The 14,408-nt window shown below is 42.2% G+C and overlaps 1 long non-coding RNA gene across 1 annotated transcript in view; it reads right to left on the bottom strand.

Moving 5' to 3' along the window:
* Window positions 1-906: 906 nt before the first annotated feature.
* Window positions 907-14,408, bottom strand: part of LOC147341336 (uncharacterized) — a 34,692-nt gene continuing 21,190 nt past the window's right edge. The window contains exons 2-3 of the long non-coding RNA XR_015159597.1: window positions 2,708-4,095; window positions 907-2,158 (exon numbers count right to left, since the gene is read on the bottom strand). This is a non-coding gene — a long non-coding RNA (uncharacterized LOC147341336). The remainder of the gene's footprint in view (window positions 2,159-2,707; window positions 4,096-14,408) is intronic.

Raw genomic sequence — 14,408 nt, 5'->3', positions numbered from 1 at the left:
TAGAGCAAACTTTTTCCCCAGACCCAATATTTACCATGACCTTCTTGTGACACAGAGTCTAACTCAGGCCAGTGCCATCTTACCACCCACACCCAACTTTCCCCAAGCACCATAGTACACAGAATTCTGACAACAATCGCCATGTCCACAAGCTACCAATGCCACTCTGGGCCTTCTTTAGGACTTTCACAAGGCACTTGGGTTGTGTGAGCTTTGAAGGAAGTAGAGTCTGGCAGGTATCTCAGTAGAACATACCAAGAATAGCTGCTGACTTTCAGCTGTCTCTTTATGGCAAACAGGGACATCTCAACAGGAGAGCTGAGCTCAACCAAGTACAGTCAACCTCAATGGGCACCTCCCAGGAGACCCTCAGAATACTCTTCTAGGCCACAGTATAGGAGGGGCAGTGGCCACGTTTCCTGAGCTGTTTTTAACAGCCTAAGGCAGTGCCCAGACTGAAGCAGGAACACAAGAACTTGTCTAGCAGTGACATCTAATAGTCTGAGGAATGCTGTAAAGAAGGGTAAAGCCCCCGTTATAAAAGTCTCACCTGTGCCTGAAGGCAATGTAGTCTCATGTCTCACTCAAGGATGTGCATTTCTATCATTGGTCTTCATGCTTTGCCGATCCCAGGCAGGGACAAGTATGTGGAAGGGGAAGAAAACACTTTTTGGATACAGGAAGCTTCTCGTATTTTTCACACCACAGTGCTTTGTCCTTAATCATTATGAGCAGCTGCATCCAGTGCTGCTCTGCCCTACCCTCTGCCCACCTGCAACCCGCAGGCCTCAGAAGGAGAGACCACGGTCTATATGCCATTCCATCTTTCCTGATCAGAGACTCCTGCCCTCGTGTGACCCAGTAACCTCTATAAGCCTCTCTGAAAGAAGAGACAATCAAACTGGCTGGCCAATCAGCCATGAAATCCATTTATTTCAACATGTATTCTCCCCAATTTGGGGAACATTTACCTTACCCGTTATTTCTACTACAGTAAAAACACACTGTGTCACCCCCAGATAACGATGTTGACTGGAAATGAAGTGGAGATGGAGGTGTGGGAACCACTGACTTTTGAAGCAAGAAAATATTACTTAAGAAGGCTTCTCACAGCTTCATAAATAACATCACCAGATATGGGGCCAGCTAAACCCAGCTGTAACACCCATCTACACCATATGTGGGGGGAGGAGCTCTGTTACCATGGCAATGTAATGATCCATTCTATACAACGAATGTCCCCTGCAAAATAGAGCTTTATCTATTTCTTACAAAGAGTACTCAAATCACAGGATTTGAGAAGATTAAGAAATAAACCAATGAAAAGAACTGAGGATAGTTCTTGCTTCTATTAGCCTTCGTATCAGTGGTGGTTGTGGTGGATTTCTTAATAGCATCAGCACCAGCAAAAGCACTATCATGGCCACCATCATCATCGTCATTTCCAGTAGGCTAACATGCCACTCCAAATGACTGCTGGTATCCTGATGAATCTAGTTTCTGCACATAACAGGAAAGCAGTATAAAAAAGAAAGATACCCCATTGCAAAATAATCGCCTTCAGATGCCAAATATTTCCCATTTCTCTGTCACCCACAGAAATCAGGGGCAAGCATGAGCTTGACACAGATAACTTAGATTGAAGACCTTAGATTGAAGACATTACCATTCCCACCCGAGAGAAAACATTCATTATTTGAACTTGATACAGGTAACTTGATAAATTCATTCATTGATACGGATAACTTGACACAGATAACTTGATACATTCATCGATTGAGCTTGATAAATATCATTTAGATTGAAGACCTTAGACTGAAGACATTACCATTCCCACCTGAGAGAAAACATTCATCAAATATATGCCTCAGGAGGCTAAGTGACTATGCAGGGCTAGGGAACAGCACCAGGAATAGCACAGAGGAGCCAGGTCACATCTGACCTGTACTGAGTAGCGTCCACTTGTCTTGCTCAAGACTGTCAGTTCTTGAGACTGCCGCCAATGGGCAAAACACTCTTTGCGAGTGCTCTGCCTTGTGACTGCTTCCTAAGAAGACAATAGTCAGCAGAAGTACGCATGAAAAAATTCACTGAGGCCCTTCCCCCTCCAAAGAAGAGATTCAGGATGACTGGGATGCAATGGGCAGCCAGTACAAGCCTGTGTGGAAAGGAGAGAAGGGGCCACGGTTAGTGTTAAGTTTCACAACTCTTTTGTCTAGCAGATGAGCCGGGCTTGGTCACCATCATGTCTCATGGTGACTGAACACAGGTTAGGAGAAACCTTTCTCTCAGTATTATACATTTCAGTCTGTCACCGCATGAGGAATCCACAATGACACCCATCATCCAAGGATTTAAAGTAATTTAACCCATTAAAAGTGTAAAAGAAAAGAGGATGAATGTCAATGTGCTGGGAAAAGGCCACACACTCTAGTTTCCCACCAAAAAGGAAATGTGTAATTTGAACATCGGTGGGTGAAATTCAGGACTTGTGATGCCAGCTTCTGACTCAAACTTGTACCACTAATAAACCAGAGGAACCAGAGCTGTCTGTTGAGACCGAAGGTTAGAAGGCTCTTTGAGTACATTTCTACTGAACATTTTCTCCTCCCACTTCAGTTGAGCAAATGACCTCGCCTGAATGTTGATAAATTAATCAACACAGAGAAAAGAAATAACTTAATATACAAAGAGGAAGAGTAGAAACCTTTCTGTCACTGCCAGGTAACAGTCACCCTCTGGCCAGCAGAGGGTTCACACCCTGGAAACTCTTCACAGGTGCAGGTGTGAAGCCATGTCAGCCGCCACATGAGGTGTCTAAGTTGACCAGTGCAGAATGTCACTCTCAGTAAGGAAAAGCCGAGTCCAGGGCTGCCTCTTGCTTTACAGCAGGACTAAGGACTTGTGGTTTCCAATAAGATTCTTCAGTAACTCCTGAGGTAACTTGAGGGACCAGAGAAAGGAAACAAGCGTGTAAATGAAATGATGCCAAAGTGTAAAGAGCTGGGGCAGGAAAAGGAAACGGTGGCAAGAAAAGGAGTTGAACCTAATACCATCCCTTTCTGCTCCAGCAGGTGGATTCACAAAGTGGGGGACAATATTCCTTGAGCACCAACTGTACCCGAAGTACTTAATAAAGGTTATCACACTGGATTCTCACAACATCCAAGACAGCATGCTAGAGATCCCATTGTGCAAAAGAGGGGGGAGTCAAGCTCAAATGTGATACTAAGAGAGAGCTGAGAGACTTTCAGATTCAGATACTGGAGGCTTTTTGTGTACGAAACACTTAGTATAATCCCAGCAATGTCTGCAAGGAAACACACAGCCAAGAATTACTTGAAGGGTGAAAATTTGAAGAAGTATTGATTCCTGACTTGACAATCACTTCTATTATATTCCCAGGAACCTTATCACATGTAAAAGGGGTCTGGGAATCCACCACTGACCACCACCCGCTTGGTCCACAGGTTCCATTTTAGACTTTTTCATAGACAGAAATATTTTCAATTACCTTCAGATCCATATTGTCATATTTGGGAAAATGGCACCCAGGCAGCACAAATTCCTCATTCATGTGGTTTATTTTCAACAGGCCAAGCCAGTCTATCTCTCTGCTGCCAGCTAGTACATGTATTTCCAAGCAGAATAAAAAGAGAGATCAACCCTTTGATGGTAAACCATCAAAATCATGTGATTTTGAAAACTGACATTCTAAAAGTCAATGTGTCTGCAACACAGGCAACAATGAACAGAGGATCATGATTAAGGACTGGAAAAAGATACCACTGTCTTATTTAAGGAACTGATTCAATTAACAGCTTCCACCACAGAATTAGCAAACCATGTCCAGGGAGAGACCTTGACACTGTTTTCTTAGGGACCCAGGAAAAGCATTTCAGCACCATCTTCAGTTATGCTACAGGTGACAGGAAACAAATCTTACCCTCTGCCCAGCATATTTGGCCCACATAACATAAGTTTGATCTTACGTGTCTAGTGGATCAGGCCAGTTGGTTCCAAATCCACTCTTCACTTGACAGTCCCCTAGGCTGACCAGCACTGGACTTTTCCATCACACGTCCTAGAGGAGACCTGCAAGAAGACTGCCTGTGGGTAGACAGACTAGCACAACTGCAGGAAAATCAAGTAACTTGAAAATTCATATAGGTGGGTGTCTGGGGCAAACACACCGTTTCCCTTATGTAGAGAAGCTTCCAAAAACATTGAGCTCTGGAACCCAATCATGCTACATCTTCCCATGATCAAGTAGGCCAAATGTTATGAAAGGTAACATAAGACAGAGACTGATCTTCAGAGATATGGCTGCCTCTTGAAAATGAACCACTGGTTCATCCTGCTTTAACCAAATATCACAGAGTAATTATGGAACATTACAGTGAAAGGCCATGACACTTGAAGAAGGACAGTCTCAGAGAACACCTTTTACTTTTTCTTTTCTCAGAGCTTGGGCCAGTGGACAGTTTGACATCAGTCGCTGCTGTTAAACAAGGGTTAAAAAACCAATCAGAAAATTTTTTCCTTATTTATGCAAAAAAGATAATGGAAAACTTTTACAGAAAACTTATGAAACAGCCCTGGACCTACATGTAACTGGGTTAAATGACACCAAACACTTACATTTTCGGCAGAAGATCCCAAACTCCATTAATCGCAGACGTAGTCAGATGAAATGCATTCAGTGTCATAACACATCAAAGACAAAGTCATATGATTAATTCTGCATTTAAAAATCAACACTATGCCCCAATGTTTATTCTCAAGGATGTTTATGAAGAAGGAACAATACCAGAATATAAACAAAATTATTCTATCAAACAAGAAATTATAATACAAAATAAAGCATAATCAGAAGTGAAGTTCATTTCCTCTCAATTGAAATTTGCACAAAACTATTTAAAGAAATACTAGGGTGCCCCAGGGACACAATTTACTGAATGCAGTGGGATGAACATGTAAAATGAAAATGTTAAGAGCATCCAGTCTTGGCTGACAAGAGGGGCTCATGCACATCCACAGTGACTGTGCACATTCGAGCACCCAGCCGGTCCATTCAATTCAGAATATGCCCACTGAAAATACGTTTATTTGAAGAGTATTTGTGAAACACGACGAAGATCGCAGTTAAGCAAAGTCAAATGATTTCAACGCCCTAAAAAGGCCCACTCCATTATAATGTATAATGAAAACAAAAGGAGAACGCTGGGTGCATGATATCCTTCTCAGTTTGAAAGAAAGCAACAGCCCAAGAGAAGGCTCTTCTCTTATTTGTAACCTTCAAACATCACCAAGTATTTTAAGGGCCATTTGTGCTTGAACAGAACGATCTTAAACACACACAAAATGCAAAACTGCTTTCAAAGGTGACTGAAGACCATGTCCAGGGTCTGTGAACAAGCCCCAAGCCGATCAAGCGGTCTGTGTACTCAATTTTCTCGTTAACATTCTCAGGATTTGTGTTCCATTTTAAGGCAAAACCACGAAGGAGACTAATCTGAAAGTTAACAAAGAAATGATATTAAACTTAAAGCCAAGTTGTTAAATGAAACATAGAACACCAAGGCAGCCAAGGTCTGTCAGCTTTCGAAATAGCGCCCGAATGCCCTCAGAGACTTACTTTCTCCTTTCACGTGGAAAATAACAGAAACACTCTCAATGGTTAAGAAATGGTTAAGAAAGTTACCTAGGACTGTTACTTTATCACCATGCATGTCTCTGGGCAAATACACCCTCCTTTCTAGAGACTGTATCATGCTAGCTGCACCAAGAGTCTACTTTCTCTGATTATTTTTCTACTTACCATTCATGTACATAATCCATATCTTTGGCTATTTGGGGACGTTTGTGTTTCCATATGAATTGTGAAATTTTTTGTTCTAGTTCTGTGTGTGTGTGTGTGTGCCTGCACGTGTGGAAGCCCTGACGCACACACACTTACAAAATTCATTCACATTCTCAACTTTACATAATGTGTGCAAACCTCCTAAAAAGATGTCTCCCATATTAGATCCACTCATGAATGGAATGCAAGTACCTGTTTCCCTGCATTTTTAATGTTAGATTTTTCAATCATCATTGTACATTTTATAGGGAAAGGTGCATCTTAATTTCTTTGATTTGAATGTGTCGCATAATATCCGGGGGCAGACTGAATAACATTTGAATGAAAATTATACCGGATATCCACTGCACTTCTGTAACTAGCCATTCTGTGGGTTGTCTTTTCACCTTGTTTATACTTTCCTTTGCTGTTCAAAAGCTTTTAGGTTTAATCAGGTCCCACTTGTTTACCTTTGTTTTTATCTCCATGACTCTAGGAGGTGGGTCATAGAGGATCTTGCTTTGATTTATGTCATCAAGTGTTCTGCCTATATTTCCCTCTAGGAGTTTTATTGCTTTTGGCCTTACATTTAGGTCTTAAATCCATGTTGAGTTTATCTTTGTGTATTGTATTAGGAACTGTGCTGATTTCATTCTTTTACATTTAGCTGTCCAGTTTTCTGAGCACCATTTATTGAAGAGACTGTCTTTGCCCCATTGTATATTCTTGCCTCCTATCTCAAAAATAAGTTACCTATAGGTGCATGGGCTTATTGCTGGGCTTTCTATCTTGTTCCATTGGTCTATGTTTCTGTTTTTGTGCCAGTACCATACTGTCTTGATGACTGTAGCTTTGTAGTATAACCTGAAGTCAGGAAGCGTGATTCCTCCAGCTCCATTCTTCTTTCTCAAGACTCTTTTGGCTATTTGGGGACGTTTGTGTTTCCATATGAATTGTGAAATTTTTTGTTCTAGTTCTGTGAAAAATGCCACTGGTAATTTGATAGGGATTGCATTAAATCTGCAGATTGCATTTGGTAGTATTTTCGCAATATTGAGTCTTCCTACCCAGGAACACGGAATATCTCTCCATCTGTCCATCTCATCTTCGATTTTTTTCACTAGAGTCTTATAGTTTTTATCTATAGTTCTTTCATCTCCTAAGGTAAGTTTATTCCTAGATATTTATTTTTTTGTTGCAATGGTGAATGGGATTTATTCCTTAATTGCACTTTTTGATTTTTCATTGTTAGTATATAGAAATGTAGGTGATTTCTGTGTATTGATTTTGTATCCTGCAACATTGCTAAATTCACTGATTAGCTCTAGTAATTTTTCATACTATCTTTAGGGTTTTCTATGTACAGTATCATATCATCTGCAAACAGTGAGAGCTTTACTTCTTCTTTTCTGATCTGGATTCCTTTTATTTCTTTTTCTTCTCTGATTGCTGTAGCTAGGACTTCCAGAACTATGTTGAATAATAGTGGTGAAAGTGGACACCCATGTCTACTTCCTGATCTTAGGAGGAATGCTTTCCATTTTTCACCATTGAGAAGAATGTTTGCTATAGGCTTGTCAAATATGGCCTTTCCTATGTTGAGCTTGGTTGCTTCTATGTCCTTCTTGTTCCTTCTATGTCATCCTTTCTTGAAGAGTTTTAATCATAAATAGGTGCTGAATTTTTCAAAAGCTTTTTCTGCATCTATTGAGATAATCATATGGTTTTAATCTTTCAATTTGTTAATACGGTATATCAATTGATTGATTTCCATATAATGAAGAATCCTTGCATCCATGGAATAAACGCAACTTGATCATGGTGTATGAGCTTTTTGATGTGTTGCTGAATTCTTTTTGCTAAAAGTTTGTTGAGGATTTTTGCATGTATGTTCATCAGTGATATTGGCCTGTAATTTTCTTTTTTGTGTGTTGTCTTTGTCTGGTTTCTGTATCAGGGTGATGGTGGCCTTGTGGAATGAATTTAGAAGTGTTCCTTCCTCTGCAAATGTTTGAAAGACTTTTAGAAGGATAGGCATTAGCTCTTCTCTAAATGTTTGATAGAATTCTCCTGTGAAACCATCTGGTCCTGGGATTTTGTTTTTTGGGAGTTTTTTTTTTTTTAATCACAGCTTCAATTTTAGTGCTTGTAATTGGGTTGTTCATAATTTCTATTTCTTACTGGTTCTGTCTTGGCAGATTGAACTTTTCTAAGAATCTGTCCATTTCTTCCAGGTTATCTATTTTATTGCCATATAGTTGTTCATAATAGTTTCTTATAATCCTTTGTATTTCTGCATTGTCTGTTGTAACCTCTCCTTTTTCACTTCTAACTTTGTTGCTTTGATTCTTCTCTCTTTTTTTCTTGATGAGACTGGCTCAGAGTTTTCTTCCAAAAGGAAGAAAGAATTCAACCTTCTTCAAGGGAAGATTTCAACTTTCCTTGAAGCCTGAAAAAAGGAGACCTCAAACACAATAACTTAAAAAGAAGTGAAAAGGCAGAGAAATACTGCACAAGTGGTGGAACAAACTAGAAACACAGAAGTCAAAATAATTGAAGAGGAAATAGGAAAATTACCTGAAAAAGAATTCAGAATAATGTTTGTAAAGATGATCAAAAGCCTTGAAAACAAAATGGAGAAAATGCAAGAATCAATTAACAAAGACCTAGAAGAATTAAAGAAGAAGCATACAGAGACAAAAAATCAAAATTATTGAAATCAAAAATACTCTAGAAAGAATCAATAGCAGAATACCTGAGGCAGAAGAATGGATCAGTGAGCTGGAAGATCAAACTGTGGAAATAACTTCAGAAGAGAAGAATAAAGTAAAACGATTAAAAAGAAATGAGGACAGTGTCAGAGACCTCTGGGACCATATCAAACACACCAACATTCGAACTACAGGCTTCCCAGAAGAAGAGGAAAACAAATGGTACGACAAAGTTTTTGAAGAGATTATAGTTGAAAACTTCCCCAACATGAAAAAGGAAATAGCCGTTAAGTCCAAGAGGCAGAAAGAGTCCCATACAGGATAAACTTTCATGACTATCCCTGTGACTGAAAGTTTTGGTAATAAAACACTTGTAGGGTTCCTGATGTAGTTCGTGGAATTCACCAGCAGATGGCACTGCTCCACTACCTTTTCGAGTTAAATGACACTGTACACCCTCCCATTGACAGCGACTATCCCCACTCCCTTCCTATGCACCAAGTCCTCTCTTATCTACCCTCTCTTGTCCATATCACAATTAGTTGTGGACAGCTAATTGTCCCTTCCTCTGAGTGCCTTGGAAATACATCTTTCCCTGGAATTTCTGCTGTCTTTCAAGAAATTCACCAATGGATGCCATTGCTCCACTAAGTTCTCCAGTTATACAAGATTTCATACATTCCATTGATATCTACTACCCACTCCATTCCTGTGTCCCAGGATCTCTTTTCTTTCTTTTCTTTCCTTTAACAAAATGGCAGTTTTTGAGTGTTTTCCCATGTCGTGAAGGCCGTGGCAACACTTCTTTCTCATGGCTTTCTGTTGTAGTTCAAGGCATCCACCATCAGACTGTGCTACTCTAGCCGGTATCAAGTTATACAAGTCTCTACATGTTCCCATTGACATCTACTCCCACCACTCCTTTCCTGTGCCACCACCTCTCTTCCCTTAACACTACGGGGTGTGCTTGGGTGATTGTCCATGCCAATGAGTAAGTGAAAGTCACTCAGTCATGTCTGACTCTGCAACTCCATGGACTTTACAGTCCATGCAATTCTCCAGGCCAGAATACTTGAGTGGGTAGCGGTTCCCTTCTGCAGTGGATCTTTCCCAACCCAGGGATCGAACCCAGGTGTCCCACATTGCAGGCAGATTCTTTACCAGCTGAGCCACAAGGGAAGCCCCCGTGGCAATGAAGGTCTTGGCAACGCATCCATCCTTCCAATGGCTTTCTGTTGTAGTTCAAGGAAACTACCACCAGGTGGCGCTGCTCCACTTGGTTTTCAAGTTATGTGAAACCCTATAGGTTCTCATTGACATCTATTTCCCCCACTTCCTTCTTCCCCAATACCTCTTTTCTTTTTCTTTTCCTTGCTCTTAACAAAACAGGCTGTGCCTGAGTGACTGTCCACATCAATGAAGGTCTTGGCTATACATCTTCCCAAACGTTCTCTGCTGCAGGTGGAGGAGTCCAACAGCCTATGACATGCTCCACTAGGCTATCCGCTGATACCAGGCTCTACACCCTCACATTGACATCTATTCTACCCACTCCCTTCCTGTGCCCCAAGACCTTTTTCCCTTTTTTATCTTGCCCTTAAAAAATTGTCTGTGCATGGTTGTTTCCCTGTCTCTGAAAGACGTGGCAACACAACACCTCTATGGCTTTATTATATACTAGAAGCATTCCACCAGCAAATGATGCTGTTCCACTAGGTTCTCAGGTTATACTATGCTCTACACTCTCCCACTGACATGTACTACCCCACACTTTTCTGTGCTCCAAGACCTCTCCTATCTTTCTTTTCTTGTCCATATCAAATCTGGCTGTGGACGGGTGATTGTTCTTGTTGCTGAAGGCCTTAGAAACACATCTTCCCCTCGGGCTTTTGCTGTCTTTCAAGGAATTCACCAGTAGGTGGTGTAACTCCACGAATTTTTTGAGTCATAAAAAGTTCTACACACTCCCATTGACATCTACTACCACACTCCCTTCTTGTGAAACAACGTGTCCCTTCTCTTTCTTTTCTTTCCCTGAAGAAAACTGGCTGTGCTTGGGTGATTGCCCATGTCTTTGAAGGACTTGGCAACACATCTTTCCTATGGCTTTCTGCTGTAGTTCAAGGAATTCACCAGCAGATGGCGATCCTTTAACAGGTTTTCAAGTTACGCGAGCCTCTACACTTTCCCAGTGACATATACTTCTGCCACTCCCACCCTGTGCCCTGATACTGCTCTTCTTTTTCTTTCCTTTCCTTTAACACAACTGGCTGTGCTTGGGTGACTGCCCATGTCAATGAAGGCCTTGGCAACACATCTTCTAAAATGCTTTCTGCTGCAATTCAAGGAATCCACCAATAGACGAGGCTGCTCCATTAGGTTTTCTCTACAGCCTCACATTGACGTCTTGTCTACCCACTCCCTTACTTTGCCCCAAGACCTCTTTTCTCTTTCTTTTCTTGTCCTTATCGAAGCTGGCTGTGAACGGGTGATTATCCTTATCATTGAATATCTTGGCAAGACATCTTCCACAGAGGTTTCTGCAGTCGTTCAAGAAATCCACTGATAGATAGAGCTGCTCCACTAAATTTAAGAGCTATACAAGTTTCTACACTCTCCTCTTGACATTTACTACTGACTCCCTTCCTGTGCCCCAAGATGTCCCTTCTCTTTCTTTTCTTTCTCTTAACAAAACTGGCTTTGCTTGGGTGACTGTCATCATCACTGAAGACCTTGACAGCTCAAAACACACCCTTGGCTCTCTGATATATACTAAGAAATCCAACAGCATATGGCTCTGGTCCACAGGTTTTCCAGTTATACGATGCCCTACATCCTCACATTGACATCTAGTCTACACACTCCCTTCTTGTACCCAAAGACCTCTTTTCTCTTGCCCTTAACATAAGGCGTTTAAAGGTGACTGTTCCTGTCGGTGAAGTACTTAGCAAAACAGTATACCCATGTCCTTCTGATGTACTTCAAGGAGTCCACCAGCACATGGTGCTGCTCCCCTAGAGTTTTGAGTTATACAAGGCTCTACGGACTCACATCGACATCTACTCCCCTCACTCACTTCCTGTGTGCCAAGACCTCTCTTCTCTTTCCTCTCTTCCCTTTAACAAAACTGGCTGTGCTTTGATGACTGTCTATGTGAATGAAGGCCTTGGCGACACATCTCACTCGGGGCTTGCTACTGTAGTTCAAAGAATCTACCCATAGATGGCGCTGCTCTACTAGGTTTTCCGCTGATAGGCTCAAACCTGGGTCCGGAAGATGCCCTGGAGAAGGAAATGGCAACCCACTCCAGTATTCTTGCCTGGAAAATTCCATGGATGGAGGAGCCTGGTAGGCTACAGTCCATGGGGTTGCAAAGAGTCAGACACGACTGAGCAACTTAACTTTCTTCTCTTTTCTTTTCTCCCACTTCTTTCCTGTGCCCAACATGTATCTTCCCTTTCTTCTCTTGTGCTTATCAAAACTGTCCATGCTGGATGGCTGTCCCAGTGGCTGAAGGTCTTGGTAACACAGCAACCACAAGATTTTCTGCTGTAGTTTGAGAAATCCACCAGCAGACTGCACTGGTCAACTAAGCTTTGGGGTCATAGGAGGCTCAACCAACCACCTCACACTGACATCTACCCCATCCACTCCCTTCTGTGCACCAAGACCTCTGTTCTCTTTCTTCCCTTGCTTCTATCAAAACTGGCTGTGCACAGATGACTGTCCTTGTCGCTGAATGCCTTAGCAACACAATACTCTTGTCTTTGTGGTGTAGTTCAAGGTACCAGCAGATGATGCTGCTACTCTAGGTTCTCGAGTTATATGCAGCTCTGCAGCCTCACATTGACATCTACTCCCCGTCAATCTCTTTCTGCGACCCAAGACTACTCTTCTCTTTCTTCCTTGCACATAACAAATCTAGCTGTGGTTGGGTGACTGTCCATGTCGCTGGAGGCCTAGGCAAAACATCTCTCCCTGGACTTTCTGATAGACTTCAAGGAAACCACCCATACATAGTATTGTTCCATTCAGTCACTTCAGTTCAGTTCAGTCACTCAGTCATGTCCGACTCTTTGCGACCCCATGAATCGCAGCACACCAGGCCTCCCTGTCCATCACCAACTCCCGGAGTTCACTGAGACTCACGTCCATCGAGTCAGTGATGCCATCCAGCCATCTCATCCTCTGTCGTCCCCTTCTCCTCCTGCCCCCAATCCCTCCCAGCATCAGAGTCTTTTCCAATGAGTCAACTCTTCGCATCAGGTGGCCAAAGTACTGGAGTTTCTGCTTTAGCATCATTCCTTCCAAAGAAATCCCAGGGCTGATCTCCTTCAGAATGGACTGGTTGGATCTCCTTGCAGTCCAAGGACTCTCAAGAGTCTTCTCTAACACCACAGTTCAAAAGCATCAATTCTTCGGCGCTCAGCCTTCTTCACAGTCCAACTCTCACATCCATACATGACCACAGGAAAAACCATAGCCTTGACTAGCCGGACCTTTGTTGGCAAAGTAATGTCTCTGCTTTTTATCTAGGTTGGACATAACTTTCCTTCCAAGGAGTAAGCGTCTTTTAATTTCATGGCTGCAGTCACCATCTGCAGTGATTTTGGAGCCCCCAAAAATAAAGTCTGACACTGTTTCCCCATCTATTTCCCATGAAGTGATGGGGCCGGATGCCATGATCTTCGTTTTCTGAATGTTGAGCTTTAAGCCAACTTTTTCACTCTCCTCTTTCACTTTCATCAAGAGGCTTTTGAGTTCCTCTTCACTTTCTGCTATAAGGATGGTGTCATCTGCATATCTGAGGTTATTGATATTTCTCCCGGCAATCTTGATTCCAGCTTGTGTTTCTTAGGTTTTCTAATAATATGAGGCTGTACAGCCTCACATTGACATCTTCTACCCACTCCCTTCCTGTGCCCAAGATCTCTCTTTTATTTCTTCTCTAGCCCTTATCAAAACTGTCTGTGCAGGGGAGTCAGACCCGGTCACTGAATGCTTTGGAACACAACACCGACCAGGCTTTCTTATATAGCTCGAGGCATCCACCAGCAAATGGCACAGCTCCACTAAGTTCTCGAGTTATATGAGGCTCTAAAGCATCACATTGACATATATCCCTACCACTCCTTTCCTGTGCCCCAAGATCTCTCTTCTTTTTCTTTTCTTGTCCGTATCAAAACTGACTGTGCATAGATGATTGTCCCTGCCGCTGAATGCCTTGAAAACACATCTTCCTAGGGATTTCTGCTGTCTTTCAAGGAATCCACCAGTAGACGGCCCTGCTCCACTATGTTTTCCAGTGATACGATGTTCTATAACCTCACATTGACATCTCATCTACCCACAACCTTCCTCTGCACAAAGAACTCTCTTATCGGTCTTCTCTTGCCCTTCTGAAAACTGGCTGTGTACACAGTGGTCTATGTCGCTGAAGGCCTTGACAACAAAACACCCCCATGGTTCTCTGATGTATACCAAGAAATGCAACAGCATATGGGGCTGCTCCACCAGGTTTGCAAGTTATAGGAGGCTCTACAAATTCTTATTGACATCTACTCCCTCTCACTGTCTTCCTGTGCCCCAAGACATGTCTTTGTTTTCCTCTCTTGTCTTTATCAAAACTGGCTGTGCAGAGGTGACATTTCATGCCACTGCAGGCCATAGCACCAAAATAACCCATGTCTTTGTGATGTACTTCAAAGTAATCTGCAAGCAGATGGTGAAATATCACTAGGTTTTTTAGTTGCATGGGGCTGTACAAGCAACTATTGACATCTACTTCCCCCAGTCCCTTCCTGTGACCCAAAACCTCTCTTCTCTTTCTTTTCTTGCCCTTATAAAAACTGGTT

This window comes from Bos grunniens, chromosome X (assembly GCF_055505025.1).
Source record: "Bos grunniens cultivar Pamir isolate PY7600 chromosome X, Bosgru_T2T1.0, whole genome shotgun sequence".
NCBI classification, from domain to species: domain Eukaryota; kingdom Metazoa; phylum Chordata; class Mammalia; order Artiodactyla; family Bovidae; genus Bos; species Bos grunniens.
The sequence above is the reverse complement of the archived record's forward strand: the minus strand, read 5'-3'. Positions and strand labels throughout refer to the sequence as shown.